Source organism: Rhipicephalus sanguineus, chromosome 5, assembly GCF_013339695.2.
Source record: "Rhipicephalus sanguineus isolate Rsan-2018 chromosome 5, BIME_Rsan_1.4, whole genome shotgun sequence".
NCBI lineage: Eukaryota > Metazoa > Arthropoda > Arachnida > Ixodida > Ixodidae > Rhipicephalus > Rhipicephalus sanguineus.
Window position 1 is genome coordinate 72799282 of NC_051180.1, and position 16497 is coordinate 72815778.

Below are 16497 nucleotides of genomic sequence, written 5' to 3' on the forward strand. Positions count from 1 at the left end.
CTGCACGAAAGCAGCGCCGAGCTAAATTGCGCGACAGTTTTCTTTGTGTTCCCGTCTCCGGCCAGTTTTATTTGCAGATTTTCCATCGGCAAAATGTCGAAGCATGTCGTCCCTCGATGGTGCCGTCTTCTCTTCACAGTGGCGTCGTTCCTTGGGGGTCGGAGTATATCTCGTGATCTGCGTGTGAGCAGAGGTGTATAGGAGGGCCCGCTGTCATTTCCTTTCGCTTCTCCAAAACCGTGGGTGCATGAGTTGGCGCTTTGGGCGTGGCCACGCGTCGCCCTTGTGTGTTCGCGGTGCTTGTGCGTATGCCGCTGCGCCATTTGTATAGATCCCTCCTCGTGGTGCAATCGCGAAGCGCAGTTGAATATATATTTCAGTGGGTGTAGAGGGGCGGATATGCCGGGCGCTTATATACAGCTTTCGGAGACAATGTATTGCGTGGCCTCTACCACCCACGTTCTGTATAGAACGAGGTACGATTTGTGGCCGAAAAATACGGTCCGCTCCCGAAGCGGGAAGTATAGTCTAGCAGAGCGTCTTGTTATACGCCACGTGACCTAAAAAATAATAAATACAGAAAGACCTAAAAAGTCGAAGGCGACATATCAGCCGCCAGCTACGCCCCCTTAAGAAATCACACACTCTCTCTTTCTCAGATCCCGTGTCCCGTAAACTTTTCTCCTCGACTGTATACAGGTGGACGGAACATCCGGTTTCGGCGCGCTTGCATACACAGAACTCGTTCTTTCTTCCGGCCCCGCCTCCCTTTTGTATTAAACGACTGCCTCTTTGAAGCAGGGACTGTCGAGACACGTCGGCGCCTTCTTCTTCCTCGGCCCACCGGGGGATTCCCCTTTCTTTCCGGTTTACGGCCGTCGTTCGCGCAGGTAAGGTTCAGTGACTCCCTGGTTATTTGAAGAGAGGGCTTAACTTGGGAGCAGGGGGCGTCAACTGTTGCGCACGTCTGTACCCCTGCAAAATAATTAATTGTTGGGCTAGTTGGTCGTGCATAACTGGCTGAGACATATTAGCGCGAGGAATAAAAGCGCTTGTGTTCGTCGTTTTATTCCTAGCGTTGATGCGTCTCAGCCAGTTTTGTACCGCACTGACCAATCTACCGCGTTAAATTCATGCAATTTCTGTTCAACATCGTGTCCCATATATGTAAAGAAAAGAAAGACCTCACTACGCAAAAGAACAAAGGGCTTTTCCTCCTTACCTCCTTCAGCGATCACGTTTGTGGGAACGCCGGCTGAGCTGCCTGCTGTGCGCGCAAGCCACGATGCCGCGCGGTCCCACGCTGCCAACCGCAGCCGCTCATCTGTGTGTTGGAGAGAGTCGGCGGCGGCCGCCTTTCGGCGAATCGAGCCCCGGCCGGCGGCGTTATCTTCGCTCGCTCGCCGAACGTGCTCGCGGCCGTTTATTTGAATGTGCGTGTCATATCATCCGCATATATCATACGCAACGACGTCATGCGCATGCCGAGTGGTAAAGGGTTTTGCAGCTCCCTGCGACCGTAGAGATATGGCACAGGTTCCTTCCTCACGGCGCGCATTGTGTGTGGCGGTATACCTACAACCTGGGTCGGCTTGCTTTCTGGTCACGCCTGCCCTCCTGCATGTGTTCCGTGCATGTTGAGTGCGATGCGTATCTTTCTGCCCGCTGCTGGGGCACTTCGTACCGCTTGGGAAAAGGTCGGTAGGGGCTTCCGAATATGCGCACGTCTTGATCGCTCGCGGGCATCTGGAAGAACATCCCTCCATGGAAATCACGCGCGTGGTGATTGCAGCCAAAGCCTCATGCGAGGTTGCGCCACTGATACGTTTATACGTCTTCCAAATAGCTTCCGAACGTTGCAACATTTTGCAACTTTCGTAGGGCTTCTGTGGTGTTATGAAAGTCAGTGACTGTGCAGCCTGTTTCTCGTTGCGAGATAACCTTTTTTAACATTATTTAAATTCAGGCGTATTACTTGTTGCGGATTTATGTCCCAAAACCACGATATGACTATGAGGGACACCGTAGACGAGGACTCCTGAAATTTCGACCACCTGGGGTTCTTTAACATGCGTGCACCTAAATCTAAGTACACGGTCCTCTTAGCACTTCGCCTCCGTCTAGTTGCGGCCGGGATTCGATCCCGCGGCCTTTGGGTGGCGTATCACATATCAAAACCACGATATGATATCTACACGTCGTAGACAAACAAGTTGTTTTCGTGCCTATAAGGTGTAATATAAGGATCGGTGGGTGACGCCGCGCCTCTTATAGGCTGTTCTGTAACTGTGTTATGCCTTACAAGATTACATGACCGGCTGATGTGTTTCGGTGTTCTGTATGGCGATCTATGACACTTTGTGTGAGCGGGGTAGCCTTTAAGATGTGGCGCGGCTTCGATGGTCATTGCACGCGTTTATTTTCTCGTCCGAGGCTTCTTTGCGCAGAGGTCGTTGTCTCCGCGATCGTTGCAGTATACCGTCAAATTGAATTTGCTGCCCGACAAGAAGGTCCCTTGCGATCGCCCGGCGGAATAGTGTGGGCTGAGAAGCGCTCAGCATATTACGCGGTCATGATTCTGACGTCTCTAAAGTGCCGCGATTAATCGTTATGTTAGAAGCGTTGTTTTGTCGAACGCCTCTTGAGAAAACTGGACTGCCAACAGACGCACGAGCAACCTGCCCAAGGGAAAGGTCATTTTACATAACTGCCTGTTCTGTACGTGTCTTGGTAGAACCAAGGAGGATTTAAAAAGTACTTGAATTGAAGTTATACCTCGAAAGCGAAGCCAAGGATCCGCCATCTTGCCTGTGGCGCGATAAAACGTTAGCATGTATAGCGAGGAAAAAGCAGCATTTTCCTAACACGCCATACCAGTTTAATATAGGTAATATTTTGGGACAGATAGTGCTCGACGTGTGCCTTTGTCTTACAAGTTTCCTTAATTGCAAATCAGTTCTGCGGAATCCCGCAAGGTGGCAGAAGGGTTAAGAAAGGGAAAATAGACAACCGCCCGTGTGCAGCACGAAGCCACAAGGAAACCCATACGGACTTCTCAGAAATAAAGCCCCTTAGTCGCCGAAAAATTCGTCCTGGTCCGGGGTTCGAACCCGGGACCAACGCCTTTCCGGGGCGGTCGCTCTACCAATTTAGCTAACCAGGAAGCTAGCAATTGGCATTGCGAGGGTGAATTCATCGACAACTCAAAGCAACTGGACACATATTGCAAATCAGTTCTGCAGAATCCCGCAAAGTGGCGGAAGGGTTACGAAAGGTAAAATAGACAACCGCCCGTGTGCAGCACGAAGCCACAAGGAAACCCATACGGACTTCTCAGAAATAGAGCCTCTTAGTCGCCGAAAAATTCGTCCTGGTCCGGGGTTCGAACCCGGGACCAACGCCTTTCCGGGGCGGTCGCTCTACCAATTTAGCTAACCAGGAAGCTAGCAATTGGCATTGCGAGGGTGAATTCATCGACAACTCAAAGCAACTGGACACATATTGTCACGTGGTCGTGACGTCGACGAAGACAGCAGTCGGCGTTTGTAGGATGAAACTGTTTATTTGGCCGAACTTGTGGCCGGAAAATGAGAACTAGAACTGCAGCAATGCACGCTGTACAATGATAGCGGCGAACAGGGCGTCGTCCGTCGATCAACTCACAAGCGCTCACGCGCGTCGGCTTTTATACAGGCGCTATCGAACTTTCCAGCAATATCGCTGGTGGCGGCGTAATCTCTAGACAAAGCTGGAACATTCGCGTGCGGGGCGCAATCTTAACAAACCGATCTACTACAATCGCGATGCTTCTAGAACACTACTTCGCGGACAGCGTCGAGCGTTGATAACCGTCTCTGCCGGTCAAACCCGAATACATCAAAACAAGACAAGAAGTGGGCGTGGCAATGCCCCCCTCTGAAAAAGCATCGTCCCGATGCTTGTGAAAGAACATAGAAAAGAAAAAAAACAAGTGTATACACAAATAAATTACAATAACAAAGGAAAAAAAATAGAGTCCCCAGGCTCGCTAACGCGCGAAAAACGGCTTAAGGCGCACGACATGGACGACTTCAGGTCGCGCACGGCGCCGCTGAGAGTTCGTAATGCCGTCTGGGACAACCTCATAGTCAAGTGTGCCTAGGCGTCGAAGTACCCTGTACGGTCCGAAGTATCGTCGAAGAAGCTTCTCACTAAGTCCTCGTCGGCGTATTGGCGTCCATACCCATACACGGTCACCGGGTTGGTATTCCATGTGGCGTCGTCGAAGGTTGTAGCGGCGACTGTCAGTCGTCTGCTGGTTCTTGATCCGTAGGCGGGCGAGCTGTCGTGCTTCTTCGGCGCGCTGTAGGTACGTGGTCACGTCAATGATATCCTCGTCGGTCACGTTTGGTAGCATGGCGTCGAGCGTCGTTGCCGGGCTCCGTCCGTAGACCAACTTGTATGGCGTCATCTGCGTCGTTTCCTGTACGGCCGTGTTGTACGCGAAGGTCACGTACGGAAGGATGGCGTCCCATGTCTTGTGTTCGACGTCGACGTACATGGCCAGCATGTCGGCGATGGTCTTATTTAGACGCTCGGTGAGGCCGTTGGTCTGTGGGTGGTACGCGGTGGTGCGGCGGTGGCTTGTGTGGCTGTATTCAAAGATCGCCTGAGTCAGGTCAGCCGTGAACGCCGTACCTCTGTCGGTGATGAGAACCTCCGGGGCGCCGTGTCGAAGGACGATGTTCTCAACGAAGAACTTGGCTACCTCAGCGGCACTGCCTTTGGGCAGGGCTTTTGTTTCGGCGTAGCGGGTGAGGTAGTCGGTAGCCACGACGATCCATTTATTTCCGCAAGTCGACGTTGGGAACGGCCCCAGGAGGTCCATCCCGATCTGCTGGAATGGTCGCCGAGGAGGCTCGATCGGCTGAAGGAAGCCTGCTGGTCTTGTGGGCGGTGTCTTCCGTCGCTGACAGTCTCGGCACGTCCTTACGTAGCGAGTGACGTCGGCGGCAAGGCGCGGCCAGTAGTACTTTTCTTGTACTCGTGCGAGCGTTCGGGAAAGTCCGAGGTGTCCAGCCGTTGGGTCGTCGTGCAGGGCATGCAAAATTTCTGGTCGCAGTCCCGAAGGTACAACGATAAGGTAGCTGGCTCGGGCCGGAGTGAAGTTCTTCTTTACGAGGACGTTGTTTTTCAAGGAAAATGATGCCAATCCTCGCCTGAATAGTTTTGGGACAACGACGGTCCTGCCCTCCAGGTATTCCACTAGACCCTTGAGTTCCGGGTCGGCTCGCTGTCGTTCGGCGAAGTCTTCGGTACTTATGGCTCCCAAGAAGCTGTCATCATCCTGGTCGTCGGGCGTTGGTGGGTCGACGGGGGCACGAGACAAGCAGTCGGCGTCGGAGTGTTTCCTTCCGGACTTGTAGGCGACAGTAATGTCGAATTCTTGAAGTCTTAGGCTCCACCGTGCGAGGCGACCTGAAGGGTCCTTCAAGTTAGCTAGCCAACACAAGGCGTGATGGTCGCTCACAACTTTGAAGGGCCTGCCGTAGAGGTAGGGGCGAAACTTTGACGTAGCCCAGATGATGGCGAGGCACTCCTTTTCTGTTGTGGAATAGTTGACCTCTGCTTTAGACAGCGACCGGCTAGCATAACTGATAACCCTTTCCAGTCCGCCCGTCCGCTGCACAAGGACGGCGCCGAGTCCTATGCTGCTTGCATCGGTGTGAATCTCCGTATCGGCGTATTCGTCGAAATGCGCAAGTATCGGAGGTTCGCGTGCGGGGCGCAATCTTAACAAACCGATCTACTACAATCGCGATGCTTCTAGAACACTACTTCGCGGACAGCGTCGAGCGTTGATAACCGTCTCTGCCGGTCAAACCCGAATACATCAAAACAAGACAAGAAGTGGGCGTGGCAATATTGCAAATCAGTTCTGCAGAATCCCGCAAAGTGGCGGAAGGGTTACGAAAGGTAAAATAGACAACCGCCCGTGTGCAGCACGAAGCCACAAGGAAACCCATACGGACTTCTCAGAAATAGAGCCTCTTAGTCGCCGAAAAATTCGTCCTGGTCCGGGGTTCGAACCCGGGACCAACGCCTTTCCGGTGCGGTCGCTCTACCAATTTAGCTAACCAGGAAGCTAGCAATTGGCATTGCGAGGGTGAATTCATCGACAGCTCAAAGCAACTGGACACATATTGCAAATCAGTTCTGCAGAATCCCGCAAGGCGGCGGAAGGGTTAAGAAAGGGAAAATAGACAACCGCCCGTGTGCAGCACGAAGCCACAACGAAACCCATACGGATTTCTCAGAAATAAAGCCTCTTAGTCGCCGAAAAATTCGTCCTGGTCCGGGGTTGTCTGTTCCGGGGTTGTCTATTTTCCCTTTCTTAACCCTTCCGCCACCTTGCGGGATTCCGCAGAACTGATTTGCAATATGTGTCCAGTTGCTTCGAGTGTTCGATGAATTCGCCCTCGCGATGCCGATTCCTGGTTAGCTCAATTGGTAGAGCGGCCGCCCCGGAAAGGCGTTGGTCCCGGGTTCGAACCCCGGACCAGGACGAATTTTTCGGCGACTAAGAGGCTTTATTTCAGAGAAATCCGTATGGGTTTGCTTGTGGTTTCGTGTTGCTAACGGGTGGTTGTCTATTTTCTCTAAGTTTCCTAAAGAAGCCCCAATGTCTGGGCAAATTTTAATGGATATCAAGTCATCAATACTCATCTCGATGGGCTACTTTCGTCGGTAACAATGATCTCTTATTTTATAATTATCTTAACGTTTACATTAACACGGCAAAACCACTTTATCTCCAATCGGGACCACCCTAAAAGAGCATGATTTCGAGACAAACCAGTGGCTTCACCTTTGCCGATAATGCGTTGCGAGAGCTTCCACTCTAGCATTTTTAGATGCGAAAGCATCTTATGCTCGGGGCAGTGTCCGTTCTGCGGCGTCCGCACCCATACTGCGCATGCGCCAACTCTCCCCCCTCTTCTGCGTGAGCGCGAGGAGGTGGGAGGACGTGGTGTGAGCGCTGCCTCCACTTCGTTTCTCCTCTCCTGTTTCTCTCCGCCACAGTTGTGAATGCGGCGCGCGCTCGCTCCAGTTGCACTCTCCTTTGCAACGGCGCTATGGACGCTCGCGAAGCTGGACGTAAACGGCAACGCCGGCAAGCGAATCTCGAAGCTGAGAGGCCGCGAAAGCGCGCGTTCGCTGTGCTTCCGTCATTCTCTCTCTGTGCAACGGTGTGCGAAGCGCCATGAACAACGTCAACGTCGGCGCTAGTTGCAGCGGCAGCGCCACCGCCGCGGAGCAGAGGAAGGCTCGGGAAGCCGAACGTAAACGTCAGCGTCGGCAAGCGGTTAGTCAAACGCCTCGACAACCACCGTCTCATAAGTCACATAAGAGAAACAGAAACTGGATGCACACCCCCCGCGATGCTTTCGCATCCCACCATGGTTGCCCGTAGTGGGAGATGTGTAATTTTTTTTATCCCCCTTGGATAGAACACAGCTATAGAGTCAGCAGGATGTCGGCACCAGCGCCGCATGCTACCGTTCGCACCTGTACGTAGTTCTTTGTATTGACGCACCGCTTTCTGACATGGGTAGTTACGAAACGCGACTCTGTGACCGGTCCCGGAGGTCATGCCAAAGCCGCGCTTGACCCGCGGGCTGCCGGTGGTGGGTCGATTCTTGAACGATTCTTGGCTTTTGTTCTAGCCACCGGTTGTCCCGGCCCCTAACCAAAGCCCTCAATACGGCAGACGGCAGCACAGAAAAATGTAAAAGGCGGATGAAGGGCTGACAACCACTGTCAAGTACTCAGACTGTTGGTACACTGTAAGCAAAAAAAAAGCCGAGATGGGAGTAAATGGACTTGTCGGCGCACGCCCCGATGGGGGTTTTATATACTCCGTCCAGGGGAGTAAAAAATTTACCCCCCTTAAGGACGGAGGTTTTGGATGGACTGAGGGGAGTATTTGTTTACATCCATAGGGGAGCTTTTGCAGGTAAGTATGGGAGTAAATTTTTATAACCATCGAAAAAAAAAATGCTTTTCGCTGCCGCACCATACACCAAAGAATCTTTAATTAAATTAGCATCGAAACACGCAAACTCGATCACACGTACACAAACATGCACACAACATTCGCAAAGTAATACAACACTCACACTGACAACCGCTCGCCACCCGCGCTTCACAACCAAACTTTGGTCACCGAGTATATATGGGCACCACATCTTGACCTCCAATGTAACTCGGATGGGACACTCCTTTTCCGTGTAATTATGCACCAAACATTCATGGCGTACGTGTATATTAGTGGTGGGCTTATAGATACTACTGAGGTACACCCGTCTTTTACTATAAACCCGCCTAACATTCAACGCCTTTTCAATTAGCGAATTTTGATTATCAGCTGGCACTCTGTCGCATGGGATGTATCCGCCTTAGCAGTACAGTGCGTGAGTCTGTAAAATGCACCTAATCGTACATGAACCACGAGCGGCCGTGCACGAACGCTTCAGCAGCACACATTCAGCAACACCGGCGAAGAATCGCGCCGCCCCGCCGGTATACCGCGTTGTTGCCGACGGCGTCGCTAGGCCTCTCGCAGGAGTACGGCACGGCTATACGACGAACGGCAGCTCGCGATCACAAAATGCTTGCTGCTGTGCAGTTTTCGTCGCCGTTATTTTACACACACAATAAAAAAACAGGTGTCCGCCATCCGCGTTAAGCTACGGAGCGATGCACTTACAACGAACGAGACGGCTCGTAGTCGCGGTTCCTGTTGCTCGCAGTGCAGCGGCGGCCTCATGTTGGTTCAATCTTTCTCGTATCGGCGCTCGCCTTCTCGCTATACGTTTGACAACGGTGGTTGCATGGCACAAAGAGACAATTTAAACTTACTCATTCCAGCAGCTTTTATTTTCTGTGAAACATATTCTTTGCTTCACCGGTGGCCGGTGCGAGCTCGTATATAGAACTCGCCATGGCGACCGGTGTGGCTGTGCGAGTTCGCTACGCGCCGCCGGCTTGGTACCGACGACGTAGCGAAGCCTTCTTACCGCTTAGAAGTTGCAGCCGGTGAAACATCGGTTCGGTGACACTCCGAGAAGCAAGCGTTGCCGGTGGTCGGGGCGAGCGCTTCGCCGGCGCAGCTCTCACACCGGCCGCCGGCCGGCTTGATGCCGACGACGTAGCGAAGCCTACTTTTTACTGCTTCGAAGTTTTAGCCGGTGAAACTTCAGAAACAACCCGCTGACGATCGCAACAGCTTACTTTTGTTACCGATGAAATTATTCTTCGCAGTTCTTCGTAACTCGGCACGTTGAAGCGAGGTATCCGTGGCGTGTCGGATGCTTGCACTCGTGTGCATGGGCATTGCCGCTTGACGGGAGAATAAACACGGGACAGCCAGCTCGATGTGTTCGCGGTCGGACGCTGGCGCGAGTTGAACTTGTCTCTGACCAGAACGGTTCAGTGGAGAAAATAGTCCTGCACGTCTACACAAACCAACTGGCCGTTGCAAATCCTCGCTGCAAATCGTCGCTGCAAACAGATGCCCGTACACACACGCACATTCACACACACACGCACATCACGACCTAAATGGTTTCTAAAACTCCCATAGGGAGTTTCTAGAGCTTCTAACCACGTGACACGCACGTCACGACCAAAAATACTTTTTAAACCTCTCATAGGGAGTTTCTAACCACGTGATCTAAAACTCCGTGGGGAGTTTAACAGGGTCATGTCGTTCATAAACTCCCTCATTAAGCAAGGGGCGTTTTACGACGACATGTGCCGACTTCACCCCGCTACCACGGAGTAAATGATTGGGGCATGGGTGTTTTAGGGGCTCATATGCTGGAAAAGCTCCCATCTCGGCTAATTTTCGTTTACAGTGTAGTATCAACGGAGAGAGATCGGCATAAGTGACCGGTCGCCGAAGCGACAAAATTGCGACACGCGGCGCTGCATTTTAGATGCGAAGCAGCTTTTGCTTTGGGCTGTGTCCGTATTTCCACTGGCGACCTGGCCTGACGGTCCCGACGTGGTAGTCGCCCGCTGCGCGCTGACACGCGCCTTGCAGGACCTCAGTAAAGTTTTTCAACCAACAAACCAACCGTCCCACCTAGCATAGCCATCTGAGCGCTCGCTCGCACCAAGGAGAAGTCTTCTTCCTCTTGTGCTTCGACCGCCTTGATGGTGATACGTGCAGAGCACTTTAGGGGCCCGGGCTGCCGTATGCTGTCCTAGCTTGGCGTAACGCAGACAAAACCCTGTGCGCTGGCACGCGCTAGCGCGTTCGGGCCTGTGTAAGGGGCTGGGTAAGACGCTGTGGCCTCTTCCCCTTACGCCCTCTCAGCAATCACGTGATGGCGTCGGGGAACGAGATTCTGCAGACGCGCGATGAACCCGCGTGGCGTGCTCTAACAAAAGTTCGGGACGAGTAACAGCAGGGTGTGTGCCAACAAATGACATAATATGCAACGAAAACTCTGCCGTCAATTTCCCAGTGAGCGCCTTCAATACAGCACGGATGTATTTTTTTCCCCTGCTGTTATGCCCGAAGCCGCGTAATATCGTGATAAACGCTCGACTCGCGTTGAATATTCTATCTGCGGAGGCACAACTACTACAGTATTGTAAAAGCGGTTGTTTAATGAAGTAAAGGATTTGGACACACTTCTTTTCACAGCCGGCTGACACAAGTGTTCTGGCACGAGATGAACAACTGCAGTTCGAGTTGCTCAACCATCGGAAGCACGTATGACAGCTTTCTTTAGATGTCAATGGCTTGTTTTTGTGTCATATGTTGCTCATAGAATGAACCTAATTATCTTTAGGCCATCAGAAGATAGAAAGCAACACATGAGCGCACTACTGGAGGCGCTCACTAGGAAATTGCCGGTAGAGCTTTTGTTGCATACTATGACATTTGTTGGCACTTAACAGCCTTTAACTTTCACAGTGATGCATTCCTTATCTCATTCGTCCTCTTAGCGTAGTTTTCACGCGCAAGCGGAGCTCATCCGCAGTCGAAGCGGCACTCATGTGTCGTGAGTGCCCGCAGCATGGAGCGGCCGCTGCTGCGGGTTTGTCAAGCGGCTGATCCCAAGACAAAGCTTGCGGAACCATGACACCGGGCTGCGCATTTGTTGGTGTGGAGCTGCTGATTTGTGATTATGTCACGTACAAGTATTTTTAGCAACTTATATCCTAGTTTCAGCCCATAATCAACGACGCGGCCGCTAGGTTGGCATGGTCACATTTGACGCACTATAACTGGTTAGCAACCAAAATAATGCAACGTCTTTTTCTGCACAATGGTAGATGACGTCCTTGACTTCAATCAGAGGGATTTTAAAAAAAATTAAAAATGGCCTTTTTGAGAAAACTATTTTCAAAGTTCGGCGTTTTTGGTAAATTACTTACGTTTCAGCCCAATTATCAAGTAAAACGCAGCGCGATAAAAGCACGCAAATTATTTTAAACGAGAGCGAAAGTATCAAAGTTATTATGTACCGTTTTTTATTATCCTCACTTTAACTTGCTTGCAGCAATAAATTCCTGAAATACAGGTATTTTGTGCGATTTGCCAAGTTTGTGATTTTTTTCTTCAAAAGTGATTCGACAAGCAAGGGAAATAATAGACTTATAAGATTGTATTTCACTTGTTCTTTAAGGGGAATAAATATTGTGACGAAGGAGTGCACCGTTTTTTCCCTAGGTGCGCTCAAAATTCAGAAATCGCGAAATTGGCGGAAAAGCGTTTTTTGCGGCCCTAATTTGTATATTTTTTTTTTCAGGCGAACAAATTTTTTTTTTTTCGCAAAACTAACTGCGATACCATTGTTCTGGGTGTAATGCCTAGGCCTACAGTAAATTTCATCACAATCGGGAATGGTGACCGGGACCTCGTGTTCGATCTTATCTGGACACACCGAGCAACTACAGTGAATTCATGGTGTGCTCCACTTGCAAGGACGCGTTAGCATTGGGCAAGGTGCCCGTGATGAACGGAACCTTAAGTCGACCCATGCGCTGCTTCGCATCCCCACATGGTTCTCTTTAGTGGGAGATGGTGTAATTTTTTTTTCGCGAGCGCGCCGATATCGAGAGTGCCATGCACATTCCATTTTCCAAAGCAGGGGTGGCCGGCGGAAATCACAGACGACGGACCGACCCGCGGGCGGCTGAGTCACGTGACAGTAGGAACGCGAGTGGCCCGTCCGCTTGCGCGGTACACACGCAGACGATGCAGCGCGCGCGTCTCGAAAGAGAAACCGAAAGTTCGAAGAGCCGCCGGTGCACTCGGCTGCCGAAAAAAGAAGGGAAAAAACCTGTCTTGTTGACACCCCACCCCTCCTCGCCTGCGGGCCGCGTGCCCGGAGGGGTACGGTTCGTGAAAATGTTTTTGGCCCTGCCGATCCGCGGCCCAGCTACGGACTCCCCCAACCGGAAGTGGAGGGTCACGTGACGGCGAGGCCGCGGGCCAAAGGAGCGGTTTTGCCTGTCGTCTGGATGCACCATAACAAGCAGCTTTTTCTGGGCAACTGCGATAAAGATACGGTTATTCGCAACTTCAGCGAAGAAAGAAAAACAAAAAGGATATCGTGTACACAGCCACATCTGGCGATACGCAATGAACAAGCGTCTCTAAGATATGCAAGGGCTTTCGGATGGGCCAACAGCGAGGTGGGCTGCTTCCCGCCGGCCACCTCTGCTTCGGAAAGTGGAATGTGTGGGCAATCTCGCTGTCGACGTGCTCGTGAACAACATTGCCGCATGTCGCAATTTTGCGGCTCCAGCCACCGTTCACTCGCGCCAATCTTTTTCCGTTGAGACTGTACATTTCACTACCAATACGGAGAAACGCTGGGCGCCTACGTTTGTGTGTTCTTGTCCCGTCTGTCCGTATGTATACAGGTTCTCCTGATGCGTGCGACGCACGCTCCTTGTGCGGCGCACTTTACGGTAAAGCACGCCTTCGGCGGTGCGCTATCTTTCGCTTTGTGGCTGGCGGCTGCCTGGTTGAAGGGGGCCTGCCTAGGCGCCTTGCGGCGAAGCCACGTGCCCTCTGGTGTGTATAGTAAAGGAGAGGAGGGCGAGCGACGTTTCTGGCACGGGGCCCGTAATGAGAGCCATTTGTCAACGCAGCGGCGCGTGCGCACCAATTGCGAGCGTCTTTTCGGGAGCCACCAGAGCGCCTATCTCTTCCCCCTTTTGCTTTAGCGCCGTCCACGCGAATAAGAAGCCCGCCGCCGCTGACGGCCTCTCTCTCGAGAGGGGGCGGATGATGTTTATCGCCAAAACGAATAAGCTGCTACCGCCGCCGCGGAGCGCGCTCCACGCGCCCGTTGCGCTGGCTGCTTCGGTGAAGGAAAGAAGCAGGGGCGGGGGTACGCTGCAAGGGGCGTCGCGCGACAACGAAATCGCGCTGAGCCGACGCCCCCCGAGATAACGTTGCGCGCTCGGTTCCGTGACGTCATGCTACTTGGCCGGCGTTATCCATCACCCAACGCAGGAGATAGGCGAGCCTAACGGATCGGCATACGGACGCAACGCTGTATAGTCGTTGGTTCGAATTTTCAGTCGTCGTGGTGCCCAGCTCGCGGGCTTCTCGCACTATATTGCCACGTGCGTGCTTCGAGAAAGACGACAACACAAGTGCGCATGTTATGTAGCACATAAGGTAGAGAGAACAAATGAGAATTCTGGCGCGCAGTATTAAAAAGACCGACCTGCTGCGGTTCTCTCGACCTGTGCGTTATGACCTCTGTCTTGACGTCGCCACAGTATATATATACCGCCAACAAATAATAGCTAAGACATGTTACTCGCAAAACTGTTACAACGCTCTGCGCGTACGCTGTCTGACCCCGCCACTTACGCTACACCAAAGACCATTGGTTCGATGTCGTGCTGGCTGTGCGGTGCAGTGCTTGTAAGCAAATAGTGATTTCGATGGTTTGGCCACTGGTGCGAATAGCGCGACAGCAATCGATCTCTATTTATGACTCCTTCACACTGGACTTGGCGTGTATGCAGCGGCGCTAGATCGGCCGCAGCCGAACTGCGTCGTCCGCATCGCTTGTCCTTCGTATACATTATATTTGCGAATTAGGACTCCAAGTAGGGCAAATTGGACGGGATGCACGTATAAAAAGTATACACAGATGTATACATGTAATATATGCAAGTTCAGGAAGCGCCGCCCCTCAGACTGTGTGACTCCGCGCTTCTCAAGAACTGCTGCCGATTATCACTGATAGACGAGGAGCACCTCTGCCGAGGAGTCCACGGTGCCTGCCACTGGCTCAGTTGATTAATGTTGCACAGCTGGGTGCAGGGACGCCAATACGGGGTACACAAATTCCTGCTCATTTCCTGAATTATATTCCACAATGCGGCGGCATAAAACCGTGCGTCGACCTTGGTGATGAAAAAGCACGTCTCTTGCGCTCCCTTCTTCGTGCTATTTGCTTTCTCGGTTCATCGCTGGTTTTCAAAGTGAATGGAAGAGAAACCACGAGCGATATTTTTTTATTGCGATAGCGATTATATGGACAGTCTCGGCTGGTTTTTGCCGCCGTCATGCATCGTATATATATATATATTGTTGGGGATGTAGGAGACTGCGGACTCGGGGATGGATACTGAAGGGTCTTTATTAAACTACGCGACCCGAAAACAAAGGGCCCCAGGCCCGATTGAGTATACAAGCGGTTTTCCGAGCAGCTTGACTCGTTGGCTGCCGGAGGTGGACTCCCTGTCGCCTCGTCGACGCTCTCTCCCTTCCACGACGATCACGTGACCGTGACCCGGCCGCGGCTTCCATGCGCCAGCTCCTGGGGTCGAAGGTCGAACACATCGACGCTTGGTTCCAAAGCAAGGGGCGCGATGACAGGCAAACACCTCTCGCCCCCCCGTAACCGTTCCAGGGAAGAGCCGTGGTCTGTTCACTGTCAGTTTAACGACAGACGCGGCGGTCTCAGGCTCGCGGGGTGCGCGGAAACGGCGTGAAGGCATCTCGGGCTGCAACACCGATATATCTTGAACGGAGAGTCCGCGAAGCTGCTGTCACGCAACAAACTCCTCCCACCGATGAAGTCCTTCGTCGAGGCTGCTTCCGCCGATGCAGGGTCGAAAGAAGGAAACACGAGTGTATGTTGCAGAAACACTGCTCTTCACACACACGCACGAGCACCAACACACACATTCGCAAACGCTCGGGACCGGCAGCGCACAAACGACCTGGCTGCCAGACAGTTTACTGAGACCTCTTGGTCGTTTTTTTTTTCTTATTTTTCTTTGGTGTATTCGGCCCTCGACTAAGAAGACATACCATAGTGCAAGGTTACACAAAAAACAGGTGGCCGTTCCACCGAATTGCCCTCAAGCCACTTAGAACCCTCGACTCAAACCATCTGCGTTTTTGTTCGCACTTCCCTTTCTGTATTTAACTTCGAAGTTGAACTCTTGCAGAATAAGGCTCCATCTCAGTAGCCGGCCGCTTTTTCCCGACATTTCTTTAAGCCATGACAGGGGGCAATGATCAGTCTCTACCACAAATTTGGTCCCCTCGAGATAACAGCGCAGTTTTTGAATCGCCCAAACAATACACAGGCACTCTTTTTCCGACGTGCTGTAAGCCTCTTCCCGCGGGGTCAATTTCCGACTGAGGTACAGCACGGGGTGTTCCTCACCCTGCTCGTTTATCTGAGAAAGAACGACACCAAGACCACGATTACTAGCGTCGCACTGGAGAATGAATTTGCGACTGAAATCAGGTGAAGTCAAGACTGGTCCTAGGGATAGAGCGTTCTTCAATTTCAAGAATGCTTCCTCTTTTGCATTAGTCCAAGTGACCTTTTCCGGTTCCATCTTCCTCAAACTATCCGTTAGAGGACTCGCGAGTTGGGAGTAGCTCGGTATATAATGTTGATAATATCCGGCCATTCCCAGAAATGATCGAACATCTTTCTTCGTTACGGGCTTCGGAAAGTTTAGTATTGCTGCTACCTTCGCTTTCATCGGCTCGCGCTTTCCGCGTCCTATCTCGTGACCCAGGTAAGTGACACTGGTTCGCCCCAACTGGCACTTCTCTGCCTTTACTGTCAAGCCTGCTGCTCTGAATCTATCTAGTACTTCCCTCACGTGTTCCAAGTGGGAACTCCAGTCATTCGAAAACACAGCTACATCGTCCAGGTAGGGCAATGCGAATTCACTAAGTCCCTCCAGTACCCGGTCCATCAATCTTGAGAAACAAAATGGTGCGTTCTTGAGGCCAAAACTCATTGTCACAGGTTGAAAAGTACCGAAAGGCGTTATAAAAGCTGCATAGCGACTGGCTCTTTCGGTTAAAGGTACTTGCCAGTAGCCTCTCACTAAATCAAAAGTAGATATAAACCTTGCCTTGCTAACCAGCTCCACTCTTTCTTCAATGTTCGGCAAAGGGTAAACCTCGTCCTTAGTGATCGCATTTAACTTTCTGTA

General features: G+C 51.9%; 1 protein-coding gene and 1 non-coding gene across 2 annotated transcripts in view; both read left to right on the top strand.

The window, feature by feature from the left end:
• Nucleotides 1–16497, top strand: part of LOC119393761 (protogenin) — a 338054-nt gene that overhangs the window by 203815 nt on the left and 117742 nt on the right. The gene's annotated exons all lie outside the window — the stretch shown is intronic.
• Nucleotides 6472–6545, top strand: Trnas-gga (transfer RNA serine (anticodon GGA)). The gene has a single exon. It is a non-coding gene; the product is annotated as a tRNA-Ser (tRNA).